The 14,263-nt window shown below is 39.4% G+C and overlaps 1 protein-coding gene across 11 annotated transcripts in view; it reads left to right on the forward strand.

Annotated features, from left to right (window-relative positions):
• The window catches only part of Nrxn3 (neurexin 3), a 1,488,381-nt gene that overhangs the window by 367,517 nt on the left and 1,106,601 nt on the right, over window positions 1-14,263 (forward strand). The window lies entirely within an intron of this gene.

The raw sequence follows: 14,263 nt of genomic DNA on the forward strand, positions 1-14,263 counted from the left end.
TATACATATATAGATAGGTACTGTTATCTTTATGCATCTTGCTGCATCACAGATCCCTAGAAATTTTCTTTTGCAACTTTGAACATTTCCGGGCAGGTGCTTCTTCTGAAAACATGTGCTCCTCCATGTATCCTTATATAAACCTTGACTTGCAGATTTTAGAACTCAGGAAGACAAAGAATGCCCAGGAGATGGTAAGAAATGAGGCAAAACAAATGGTAGGGAGATTTGAGAATGTAAAGGTGAGGAAACCAGCAAAAGATGGCTTGTGCATCATTTAGAAGTGAGAAGGATTGTGAGAATGATAATATGGTTAGTGTAATCTAAGAGCAGCTGAGACTGTTATCATTTACCATTCATCCGAGTTAGAATTCTCATAGTGAGTTTTGAATTTTCCTCCACACCCCCATTTCTTGTTCTTTTCCCTCATCAGCTGCAAGATCCCATTTGGGATTCCTTTGTTATTTCTCACTCATTCCTGTCCTCCCTCTCTGGACACTTCTCTTCCACCTCCTGCCTGTTGTGATATAATGGATGTTCTTACCTTTCTTCTCTACATCTGTTGTGATATTATAATGGATATTCTTACCTTTCTTCTCTGTGGTCTACATTCTGCCCCCTTGACTCTTTGTGCTTTTCTTTAGAAATATGCAGTGCCCAGCACATCACGTCCTCTTCAGCTTCCTACCCAAGTGTTTATACAGTGGCTTCCTTCTTCCTGCTTTCTTACAGGTCCTCCAGATCAAGCCAGAGTCACCATTTCTGGTTAGTTTTAATGATAAGTTTTCAGTTCGTATTTCCATGGATGAGTTATTTGTTTCTCCTCGCAAGCATTTCTCCCTGCCTCTGTTCTGAATGCTACTCTTTATTCTAGGCTGTGTCTTGTGGTCCCCTCTCGACTACTCATTGCATTAACAGTGGTCTTTTCTTCTAATTCCAAGCATATTTATGTATTATAATGTGTAAGAACTCAGACTTTAGGGGTCGCTAGCTAGACTTGAACTTTACTTCTAATGAATACTCTCTATAGGTTTTGGAAAAGTTAACTTCTTTGATGCTCATTTTCTTCAATTATTAAATAGGTGTTTTAATAGTCCCTACCACATAGAGTTTTCATGATGTTAAATGATATGATGCAATAAAACTTTCAGCTGAGTCTGGCATATGGTGCATACTCTATAGACACTAGCTATTATTAGCATTCATTTCTTCCTCACATTGTTCTAGAGTCATTTGTTAGCTCTTACTGCATACATATAATCCCTTCAAAAGCAGAGACTTTTTGTAGTTCTAACAATACTGTTCATAGTATAGGTTTATAAAAGAGTGGAAAGTAATTTATAACCCTCAATAGAATTTCTGGACTAACTATAAGGAAGTTGCTACTTCTTCAAATTACATTTTTACATAATTAAATTGATCCATTCTGCCATGGTTAGAATAATTTATTCTTTGAGTACATTTTAAAATCTTTTATTCAAGGATAAATTAAATGCATGTGCATATGTGAAATTTGAATGTGGTAATTTCATATTTTAAAAATTCTTTGCAACCAAATGGTCTCTGATGAAATTTATTTTTCTTAGCCTGGATTTTTTCATTGATATTACCTTAATGGACCTGATAGATGATATTTAAAATGATTTAAAAATTCATCTGTAAAAATAGATATCAGCTTGATCATCACTCATGTCCTATTTAAGTCGAATACTCTTCTATAATGTTTAGTTGCTTTACAGTGCCTTATAGTCCTCCAAATGCCATTAAATGGCTGATTTAATGTGTTTCCCTTATGTTCTATGTATGGTATTTTGAATGCAAAGCATAAGGGATAGTTTCTTTCTTGGGAAGTAGTAGTTCTGGGGTTGGTTTGGCTTCTTTTGTATGGCCAGGTTAATAGTTTTTACCTGGAAGCAATTTTCAACCAAGAAAATGTTTTGCCATGGCTACAGACATTTTTTTGTTGTTTAAATTAACATTGGGGAGGAGTAAAGGACAGTAGCAGTATCCTATTTAAATAGGATAAGTAGAAGCCAAGAATGTTGCTGTAATGTGTATCTTACAATGCATAGTGCAGTCTAAGCTGATAAGAAATTATCCAGCTTCAAAGTACTGTAGTCCTGAGGCTTAGAAATAGTGAGTCAGATGATGGGAAGTAGTTTTGATTTTTCTGACCATACATTATATCACAACAACCAAACTCTGCCTGCATAGCATACAAATAGCCAAAGGTAACATGCAAATAAATAGTTGTGTCTGTTTTAAAACCCAACCCTATTTACAGAAGCCTAAGTGGACTGTAGGTATTCCAAAGGGGATAGCATAAACTGACTCTTGGATTTATTAAAAATAGTAGACAAAATCTGGCCATTTCCAATATAATGTATTAAGACTACATATGTAGATCAAGATTTTCACAGGTTGATATTGTGTCTTCAAATATGGACACTCCCCAGTGTGATGTGAAAGAGAAAGCTATCCATGCTCCAGTGAATGGCTCTATATACATGCACTTACAGGCAACACTGATTGGACTCAGCGGGTTGTGAATAGAGAATATGGTGTTGAGAGGGGTGTGTCATAGCAGAGAAGGATCTAGAGGTTGGGGGGAAGTGGGAAGTGACTACTCAAAATACATTGTATACATGTATGGAGTTCTTAAACAATGAATGAAATATTTTTTAAAAACTATATATAAGAAATATTTTGTAGCCTCACTTTGAATTGATCTAATTTCTTAAAAGATATAATTCTTTATGCAATATTCATACAATTCATTGTTTGCATTTACATTCTCCTTTCCTCTATGTGATTAACTCTACCATTAGATTTTATAGCCAGTGTGTGTTTGAAAGACTCAGTATCTATTCATCATAATACAATTTAAAAGTCACAGTTACAGAACAGTAAAATTTCAGATACATATTTATGTGTTTAGCAAGTAGAACACATACCTCATAGATTTGCAAATATAAGATACCAATGAATATCTGGAGGACAATATCAATTCAGCTGAGTTCAATTCAATCTAAGGCATTCATTGAGTGCTGTATACTTTTAACAGTGATATGACAGGAATTCTTTTTCCTTTCAAAATAGCTTACCGTCTTATCTGTTTTGTATCTCTATCGTGCAAAAGATTTGTAGCAAACAAAGATGTAGTTGGTGAGAAAACATTTACCTACACAAAGCACTTGAAGAATGTAATCATAAAGAAAAATAGCAAAATGCTATTATCACATGGCAGAATCGGGTAGAAAGCAACTTGTACTAAAGATTTTCAGGAAGGGAGTAATAAACCAGCATGAACTGGAATGCTAGAACCATCTCCATGTATATATTGGCTTAAATGTTCTTCTCCAGAATAGCTGAATGACTTTTAATAGAGGAACAGAGTAAGAAAGAACAAAGGGGTAATGGAGGGTATCAGAATCCTGCTTGTTACTTAAGATAGATTGCATCTTATTAAAGTTGGTAGCCACTATGGCTACCGGTTGTTGATTATACATACTCGCTGCTAAATTTACCTGGACACTGGATTAACACAGTTGAGGCAGCTGGGACCAAGTGCCAAGTGGTTAGTTCCTAATGGAGTTGAGAAAGAGAATGGAGGTACAAATCAGTAGCCAGTGAGACCAATACCTATACAGGCCTGGGAGTGAAAATATTCTTGCAAGAGAAGAGAAAGCTGAGTGTTTAAGGCACTGTCATTAATGAGGTTTGGTCACACCCACTGGACTCCACCATTTATGAATTTATTTATTCATTAAAAACATGCATTTCTGCAGAAGAACAAGCCAGCTCTTCCTCATCGTGGACAAGGCAATGGCCAAATGTTCCCACCACTGTCTTTTCTTATGAAGGGAACTTGAAGTTAAGAGAAAGCATATATAAAGTAAAAATCTGTAAACTACTTCTCACCTCCCAGGGTTCGTCAAACCAGGGGTTTCATGAAAGTACCATTGAGGGTGACTCCTTTGTTGGTTTTGCTACCTTTTAATCCCTAGAGGAAGAAAAACATTTCTGAAAGAGATTTGAAAATTGTGGAGTCTGATAACCCTGGTGGTTGTCAGGTGTTTTTCCTAATGAATAGCTTATCAGTGAATGTGCTCAGTGGTTAATTACCATATTAGGGCTTATTGGCATAAAATGTAGTAGAATGCCCATTATCCTTATGCAAATTTGGGTTAAATCCCAGTGACCTGAAATCTAAGTCACCTGTCATAAATTTAATAGAACCAGGTATGTACTAGTCCTGCTGGGATTAGCATTGACAAAGAAGCCTGCAAGTGAAGGCTGGGAAGAAGGAAGTGAAGGCTGGGAAGAAGGAAGTGGAGACTGGGAAGAGGGATAAGTGAAGCCCTGGTGGGTGGGGCTCATATTTTGGACTGTTTCACAAAGGCCTGCTGAGCCAATTAGGGTGCAGGGGTTGGTTGGTATTTTCCATTGTGCTTGTTTCATTTCATGAGGTAGCTGTACAGTCAAGTGGGCCGAGCCGGTGTTGATCCTGTCATCCAGAAGGTAGCAGTTGTGATATGTAGAAGATATGGGCTTTGGGTAGAGCAGGGTGTGGTTCCAAGAGACCTTCTAAGTCATGGATAGGACTATTAAAATAAATATCCAGATCCCCACATATTCCGCAGCTCTGGTTTGGGAAAGGCCACTCTTTGGTTTGCAGAATGCCTTCTTGTACCTTCTTATGGCAGAAAGAGAAAGCATTTATCTCAAGTATCTTTCCATTTATGAGAGTTCCATCATGATCTAATTACCACCCCCAAATTCCATCTTACATATCAACGTGTACGTATGAATTGAATGCAAGGGGCATGCGCGTTCAGCCTGTAGGGGGCTCCAGAGATGGCTCCATTGGTGAAGTGCTTGCCCTAATCATGAGAATCTGAGTCTACTTACTTAGAACCCCGGGTAAAAATGGAGGTGGGGTGGTTGTAAGTGAAGGAGCAGTGAAACCACCGAATAGGACCAGTCCATGAGTGGAAAGAGAAGTTTATTTGGGAAGTCAAACTGCCATATGGTCTCATGGGACTAGCGCAGCAGCTGGGTGAGAAAGCAAGCAGGTTTTATAGGATAGTCAACAGGGTGGAGGTGTTTGAGATGTTGCAGGCTGTGGAGACGAATCATCAACTAGATGCCCTTGCCCAAGAGAGTTGACACTTGAGGGCAAATATTTTCCTGGTAAATAGAAACCTGCCTTGTGAGATTCCTAAAGAATGCTGAGTTTACACTTCTGTTTACCCGCTATCAATCCTTCTGTTCACCTGGTCAGAGTCCTTCACTTTAGGACACTGTCACAAGCATTGCTATTTTGGGGACCACTTTGGACCTAGCAATGGTGGAGACACAGGAGGGTGGAATCCTGTCCTTCTTGGCACTGACTCAGCAATAAAGGAATTGAAAGCCTGGTGACATGGTAAATCAAACCCTGGGGTTTGCTGACCAACTAGTCTGGTCAATTTGTGAGCTCCGGGTTCATTCAGGGAGAGGCCATGTTTTAAAAAGTGAAGTGGAGAGTGATTGAGGGAGACACTTGACATCAACTTTTGTTTTCCATTCACAAGTATGTGTTTACACATATACACACAAGTACACACATGCCACTCAGTCTGCAGTCCCAGAGAAGTTTTGTCCTGGCTCTGTCTAAGCACACAGAAGTTGCTAGTTTTCTAAGGTCTTTTGAAGGGAATGGAGCATGAGGAAGCATTTCTCAGACAATCACATCTGAAAACTCAGAACAGTTGTGCGCCTAGGAGACACAACTGAAGTCACTACTATCCAGTGTCATGTGTTTCTTAAGTGTCCTCTGGGCTTTCAGACCTGACCTTAGTTTCCTAACCAGAAACTGTGACAGAGCTAACTGTTGGAGATCCTGTCCTTCTTGGCACTGACTCAGCAATAAAGGAATTGAAAGCCTGGTGACCTGGTAAATCAAACTGTGTTGACTGATGATTGGAATAAGGAAGAGACAGCCTGATGTAGTAAAGACTGCTTTCAAATTTATTTGATTATATTAAAAGATAGATATTTAGTATTTAGAGACATCTAATATTTTGTAGATCTGAATTGATTTTTCATTCTTCAAATAATGAGAGGACTTTGTGATTCTATGGAATAATCATGGCTAATGTCCCCTATACCAAATACATTGAAATCTTTAATGCTAATTGAGAGAACTTTATCATCTAAACAGTAAGAAAGTAATTACTGTTATTCATTTGTCGGTGTTATTTACCAGGTGTGAGAAAACAGGGGGTATGATGGAACCCATGATAAGAGTTTTTATTAGGGAAGAGAAAAAGTGGAGGTGGGTAGGCCTATGGGAAAGGGTGGGGGGTGGGAGGTTGGAAGCTACCTCTGGCAAGAGGGACCGAGAGGGGAGCAGATAGAGCCTGCTTTTATAGGTCACCTTGTGCATTCCTATATGGGTTTATGTAGGCATGCCACACATGCGCATAGACTACTTGATCATGCTGTCTGCATATTATGTGACTAAGATGTGCACGGATTTCATAGAACTAAGGCCCTGGAGTGACTAAGCATTTTACCTGACTGCTGACAGTGCATGTGCAGTCATGTGACTCCCGAAGTGGCTAGGAATAATACCAATTACTCATTGTTTACTAGAAATGAATCATTGGTACCAATGAAGGAAAATTAACATCTCATGTTTAGGGCCCATGTTCAGGTAATTTTGGTGATCAACGTTTCTTAAACATGCTATGGTTATTTATGTGCCTGGGGCAAAAGAAGTTGTGGTTACACTGTTGATCCATTAGCAGTGAGTGTGGTAAGTAAAAGTTCCTTAATTGGCCCAGGGGGTATAAGCAGCCCAATATTTATAGACCATTAAGAGGAAGGGGGTAGAGAGGCAGATGACTTGTCAGGCCAATAACAGTGACTCTGACATCTCCCAGGTCACATTAAACTGTTTTTCTTAAATCAGGACAAAAGTGGTTCACTCTGTCTCATCCTAAATTTGGTGTCTTAGTTGTAGATATCTGTAGAAAATATCTCTGAAGTATCATAATTTCCTATTACAAATGAGGAGAAGGATTTCTTTATTAAGTGGAGTACAATCTGTTTTAGATATAAAACTTAGTGCAAAAGTGATTGAGTTAAAGAAGGAACATGAACGACAGTGGTGTATTCTCAACAGAACAGGTCTTCTGCAGAAGATGGTGAATTTGGTGAGTAATTGTAATGGTAACTAAGGAGAGCTGGAAATTGTGATGGTGGCCAAAAAAGCATCATCTGTATCAAACACTCATTCTTTATATAGCATGTACTGGACTACACATGCTTTAGAGGTCTTGCTGGTCTCCTTGTCCTTTTTGTTGGCTGTAGCATGGATTAGAAACACAGGGCAATAGCTCCTTGTATTTGTCCCTCATTTTTTCTTAGCACTTGGCCTTCTGAGAATTGAGAGAGCTTCCTATGTGAAAATCAGTCCAGGATCACCTTATAGCCATCAGAAGAAAGAAAAAGAATAATGATTCAGAGGAAACAATTTCGCAAAAAGTTCCCTGGTAGGCCTTAACCCTACAGAAAGAATTATAGGTAACTGAGGAAAGCTGGAAACAGGAGAGGTGGTCCTCCCCAGGGAAGAGCATACCAATTGGTTGTTCAGTGCCAAACAATCGGCACTAAAAACATATAGGTACCATTGTATGGACAGAGTAGGTTCTATTTGGAAATATGTATGTGTGCATGTACATATATGCATATAATAATGTTCTGGATAGTTTTATGACAATTCAACACAAGCTAAAGTCATCTAAAAGATAGAACCTCAACCAAGGAAACACCTCTATAATATCCAGCTATAAAGAATTTTCTTAATTAGTTATGATGTTGGAGGACACAGCCCATTGTGGGTGGGGCCACCCTGGGCTGGTGGTCCTGAATTCTATAAGAAAGCAGGCTAGGCCAGTCACATTGGACAAGCCAGTAAAGCAGCATGCCTCCATGGCTTCTGCATCAGCTCCTGCCCGCAGGTTCCAGGTCTGTTTGAGTTCCTTTCCTGACTCCCTTCAATGATGGACTACAATGTGGAATGTAAGCCAAATAAACCGTTTCCTTCCCAACTTGCTTTTTGGTTATGGTTTTTCATCACAGCAATAAAAACCCTATGACAAATAATAACTACTAAAAGGAGGAAGTCATGAATTTGAAGGAGAGCAGGGACAAGGTTTTGGAGGTAGGAAGGAAAGAGGAGAAATGTTGTAATTGAATTACAGTCCCAAAAAGGGAAAAAGATGAGAGGAAACTAAACATCTCCAAACATAAAGAAAGGCCAAAGAGATAGCATTAGTTTTAATATAAATATAAGCATAAATATTAAGACAGTAACTATAAGGAGGTCAAAGGAAGAAGAAGAGGGTTAAATGTGGACCTAGCAGTATTGCAGACTCATTTCCATGTGGTATATCTTCCACCCTCTGAAAGCTGTCAGTAACTCCAGGACAGCATCCCTGGATCATTTTGCCTCCAACTAACCTCTGAGCTTGAGTGTAGGCTGCAAAATAGATGCTTTGCTCCACTTAAGAACATAGCATGAGCACCTAGCTTTTATTACTAGGTCAGCTCAGGTGTATTGTTAACATTGAGAAAGGGTCCTGTTGTCACAGAAGACAACCATGCCAAAGCAGTTTTGTAGCTTCTGAGTCCGTGTTTGAAAATCAACATATATGTGTGTATATATTTGAACAATTCATGCTATGCTTTGAGCATTTGAAATTTATGTGAATGCCACCATGCCACCTGGTTATTTTTAAATGTATTTTCAAGATCTATCTGCATTTACTCAAGTAGATTTCATGTATTCCTACTGACTGTGGCATTCCTTATTTCATTTTTCACTTATTCTTGTCCCTTCTTGTATGGAAAAGCATTTATGTTATTTTCTGTTTTCAACATTACAGTTAAAGCTGTAGTAAGAGCCTGAGTGGTTTTGATCCACATTTGTTTCAGACTTTGTCTAGCACACATCCCTAGACATGAAATTGCCTGATGAGTTACAAGCTGAATGCAGCTTTAACTTTACCAGATATTGTTAAATTGCTCTCCAAAGCTGTGTGGAAATTTACACTCTAATGAGGCATATATGTCCCCATTTCTTTGAACCATGGCAATTCTTTGTATTGTTGCTAAACCAGATAATTTAGTATAAATCCACTCAGTACATTGTAAATGAGATTTACTCTCTACAACATGCTGAAAATCCTCCCCCACATCGAGTTCCTTATTCCTACTGATGGTGAAGAGACTTGAAGAATATATAAATTATACATTTCCAGCCTTGTTTCTCATTCTACTAATCCCACTGAAAAGCCTCCCATTCAGGTGTCACTTTGAAGTTGGTTGTTTCTTTATCAGCAGTAACTCGCTGTCGTTTATTTAAAACAGCTGTAGTTCGCTCAGTCCTTAGAGTATCTTATTGCCTTAGCCCCAGTATCTCTCAGGTAGTCTCCATCAAAATTGTCAGAATACATGAGTGGGCACGGGGCTACCCTCACGTAGAGGATAAAGCAAAACACAGTCAGATCCTCAAAGCCACCATGACTCCAGCAGTGGGAATGAAGGCGCCAAAGCTGTTAAGGAAGACGGCTTTCATAAGGCAAGCTCTCCCAAACGTATTCATTCTTTCCTCACTCTCGGCTCTCTCTTTCTGAGAAACTGATGGATAGATAGGTAAGTTCCTTATATTCTCCCTCAAGTTTAAAACATGTAGTTAAACTTGAATCTATCAGAGCAACAGTCCCTGTCATCAAACAGTCTTGGAGCCATTTCTTACAGTCTTGCCTACTCCTTCCCTGCTATTAACAAAGACTCATATGTGTTTAAGACATTTTCTCAGACAAATATACACATAAAACAACCTTCAGTAGATGGGCAAATAAAAATATTAGTGACATTTTTTTCATGAGCAACATTATTTCATTTGAGTATTTTTTCTTTTCTTTTTATTAAGAGATTTTCTATTCATTTTATATATCAACCACGGATTCCTCTGTCCTCTCTCCTCCCACCCCCAGCCTTTCCCCCCAATCCACCCTCTATTCCCACCTCCTCCAAGGCAAGGTTTCTCCTGGGGAGTCAGCAGAGCCTGGTATATTCAGTTGAGGCAGGTCCAATTCCCTCCTCCCTGTACCAAGGCTGAGCAAAGTGTCTCAGCATAGGCATTAGGTTCCAAAGAGCCAGCTCATACACTAAGGACAGGTCCCAGTCTCACTGCCTGGGGGCCCCCTAAACAGTTCAAGCAATCAACTATCTCACTTATCCAGAGGGCCTAGTCCAGTTTCATGGGGGTTCCTCAGCTATTGGTTCACAGTTCATGTGTTTTCGCGAGTTTGGCTATTTGTCCCTGTGCTTTTACCAATCATGGTCTCAATATCTGTTGCTCATATGATCCCTCTTCTCTCTCATTGGTTAGACTCCTGGAGCTCTGCCTGGGGCTTGGCCATGGATCTCTGCATCTGCTTCCATCAGTCACTGGGTGAGAGTTCTATTATGACAGTTAGGGTGTTTGGCCATTCGATCACCAGAGTACGTCAGCTCAGGCACCCTCTGGACCATTGCCAGTAGTCTATAGTGGAGTCATCTTTGTGGATTCCTGGGGACCTCTCCAGCACTCTGATTCTTCCTATTCCCATAGTGTCTTCATTTATCATGGTCTCTCTTTCCGTGGAAAACAGACTTTTTCTAACAAGTTTTATATTAGTTAAACAAAGCATTTTTCAGATTGATAAAAACATTTTATTCTGAAGGTCTGATTGTGTAACAGAATATTCTTAATTTCAGTTTGATAACTAGAGTAACATGCTGCTATATGGAGATGGATTTCAGGACATGTATATTGATATCTTTTTTCCTAGAAAGATTGGAGTCAATTTGGCTTTTGTTCTTTGTGAGCAGAAAAAAAATGTTTGAGTTTATAAAAGGTCTTATGGACAACCTGGCAAAGGATCTTGGTGAGGATGGGATCTTAGCATCTTTGTACTATTGGGCTAGAACAAATTTAGCATTCATTGATTAATTTGTCAAATGATTATGAATTAAGGAGTTCTAGATATCAGATACCATGGCAAATATTGGAAATGATTAGGTAGAAGGTTTTAACCTGAGATCTTGTTTCCATAAACTTTTGAGTTATTATAATGTATAGGAACATGAGATTTCATTATCAAATAGAAGAGTCACTATTTCACTATGGTGTCTGCTTTTAACTTGAAGAGTTACATTAAAGTATCTCATCTTTAGCCTAAGATTTGAATATAAAATTATAGATGTTCTTTTAAACTCTAAATATTTAACCCCAAACAGGACTTTTTTATTGTAAATGTGTCTTATACTCAGTAATTAAATATAGGAAGTTGCAAATAAAAGCACAGAAACCCACAGAAAGAGATTATAGAATGGACTGAAGATTTCTTTCTTTTTTTAAATTTTTCTTTATTTTTTAAAAAATTATTCTTTTATCCAGACCACAGTTTCTCCTCCTTTCCCTTCTCCCAGTCTCTCCTCTCCACTTCCTTATTGGTGAAATTATTAAGGCCACTCCACATAGTTAAAAGGAGATTTATTTAATGGCGTAACTTACAAATTAAGGGATAGGTAGGTTGCGGGGTCTGGGGAAGGTGTATCACAGTCCAGCGGTGTTCTCTGGAGCTCTGCTTTGTCCACCTCCACCATCCAGGGTCCTGGAACGGAGTGAGTGTCCGCCGATCCAGATCTCAGGTCCCCAGGCGCCTCCCTTGGCCCCGCCTTGTAGGCGTGACAGTTGCTGAAGTCTCAATGGAGGTTGGAACTTCCAGATCAAAGCTGGAATGGCTATCCACTACACTTCCTCTCTCCCCAGATCCACCCCCTCTCTGCACCCCCTCAGAAAAGAGCAGACCTTCCCCAGAAACATCAACCAAACAGGGCATAATAAGCTACAATAAGACCAGGCACATACCATCATATCACGGCTGGACTAGGCAACCCAGTAGGAGTCAAAGGGCCCCACAAGTAGGCAAAGGGGTCAGTGACAGACCCTGCTCCTGCTTTTAGGAATCCCACAAGGACACTAAGCTACTCAATCCTAACATATTTGTAGAGGAGCTATGTCAGCCCCTACTGGTTCCCTGATCTCTGCGAGCCCCCATGAGTCCCGATCAGTTGATTCTGTGGGCCGTGTTCTCTCCTGGTGTCCCTGAGCCCTCTGGTTCCTCCAATATCTTCTCCACCTCCTCCACAGGGACTCCCAAAGCTCTGCCTAATGTTTGGCTGTGGGACTCTGCATCTGCTCCCATAATTTGTAGGACTAAGTATCTCTAGTCTCTTTGATGACAATTTGCTATGCACTGGGTCCTAGAACACTCTGCAGGCAGGATAAACATGTTTGTCTTGCTGGGTCTGGGTTACCTCGCTCAGGATGATTTTTTTTTTTTCAGTTCCATTCATTTGCCCACACAGGCTCCCTGATGGTCAGTTGTGTCTCTGTGAAGCCCTGTGAGCTTCAAGTTAGTTGATTCCATGGGCTGTTTTCTTGCAGTGTCTTGACCCCTCTGGCTCCTACAACCCTTCCTCACCCTCTTCTGCAGGATTCTTCAAGTGGAGTGGACATTTCTTAATATGCAAATACATATAAGGAGAGGGCAAAGCAAGTCCGAAAATTTTTATAAGTACATAATTTTTATGAGAAAGCTCATTTCATTTATAAGTAGTGTTAAGGGAACTAACTGGAAAGACTTTTCTGTTGGTGATTCTGTTATATCTCTCTCAATTTTAGTTCAATTCAATGTAGCAAATGTATATTAAATAACTATTACTCATTGGCACTGGACTTGCCACAACAGTAACAATGTTAACTTGATGGAAGACAGAGGCAGGAGGCAGCAGTAACATCTTCAAAATGCTGAAAGAAAGCAACCACTTCTTCTGTTAAAATTTAATAGTCCACAAAAGAATTATTTCTAAAGGGAACAGGTAGCTAAGCTTGGTAATACAGGCCCACAAACCCAGACAGATGAGAGGCTAAGTCAGAAAGATTGCAAGTTCAAGGCCAGCCTGAGAAACTTCCCTAGACTATGCTTCAGAATAAAACCAGAAAAAGGGTCTGGTGATATAGTTCAATATCAAAGCATTTACCTAGAATATATAAGACCCTAGGTTTAAACCCTAGCATTTTGCACACACACACACACACACACACACACACACACACACACACATGCTTTACAAAACAGTAAAAAGAAATTATGGATTTATTTTAAGTGACAAAAATAACAGAAAATTCATGAAGAATATTAAGGATTCTCAGGCCTGAAATTTAGAAAAAAAATTTCAATAAATAAATGTTCAGAGGAAGAAGTGGAAAATCCATTGAAGGAGTTGAATATGTAAATAAACTTTTTTTTTGAAGGAAACTTGCTGGCCATCTGCATTTACAGGTGAATTTTTCTGTACACTAAGAAAATAGTAAGAGGTTGTTAATATTAAACTTGGCCAACAGCTTAATAAGGAAGAGTTTAGAGACTGGCCTTGAATTGATGGACATTTGGGGCTATCCTGTCACTTGTAGGAAGAGGAGCATTTGGGGAGTTAGTGTTGGTCTCTAGAACTGAAGTTCTTCAGTACAGTGATGGGTTCTTATGCTATAGTATCACTTCCCCAGGCACCTGACTGTTAGACAACAGGATATCCAGGAAGAGGTTTGCAATCCTGGTCTTCCTCAATATTTGAGCCTACTAAAAGAAAGCATGGGAAACTCATCTTCTTTCTGTGATTCACCATCATTTAAGTTAGAGAAGTTGATAGATTCTGCAGAAAAATGTGAATTCTTCCAATTAGATAAAGATAGAGTTGCTTGGGGAAAAGGTTCAGGTGCCGGTATAGGCATAGGCAATGAGCAAACGTGTTGTTTCATATCGGTTAGACTATATGTTGTCCACACATTAAAATATGGTTGTGCTGCTTTGTTGATAGCTCTGTCATCTGAAAGTCAAACTGAGCTGGATCAGCCAGGACATAGGCAAATTCTGTGATATGAGCTAGGTGCTGAAGGTGGTTATGATGGTAGGATGGTAGCCTTAGGTATGCTTGGTTTGGAAGAAGGACCAAGATTTCTTTCAGTTATGTTCTCAATCTGTCAGAGAACAGCATGAAGTGATGGAAACTAGATGATTTTGTTGCTAATTACAATCTAGTAAGTCTTCGTGTCTGTGGATTTTCTTACCTCTATAGGTTTATGGGAAACTTAAAGGTG

Source organism: Peromyscus eremicus, chromosome 14 (assembly GCF_949786415.1).
Source record: "Peromyscus eremicus chromosome 14, PerEre_H2_v1, whole genome shotgun sequence".
Classification (NCBI taxonomy): Eukaryota; Metazoa; Chordata; class Mammalia; order Rodentia; family Cricetidae; genus Peromyscus; species Peromyscus eremicus.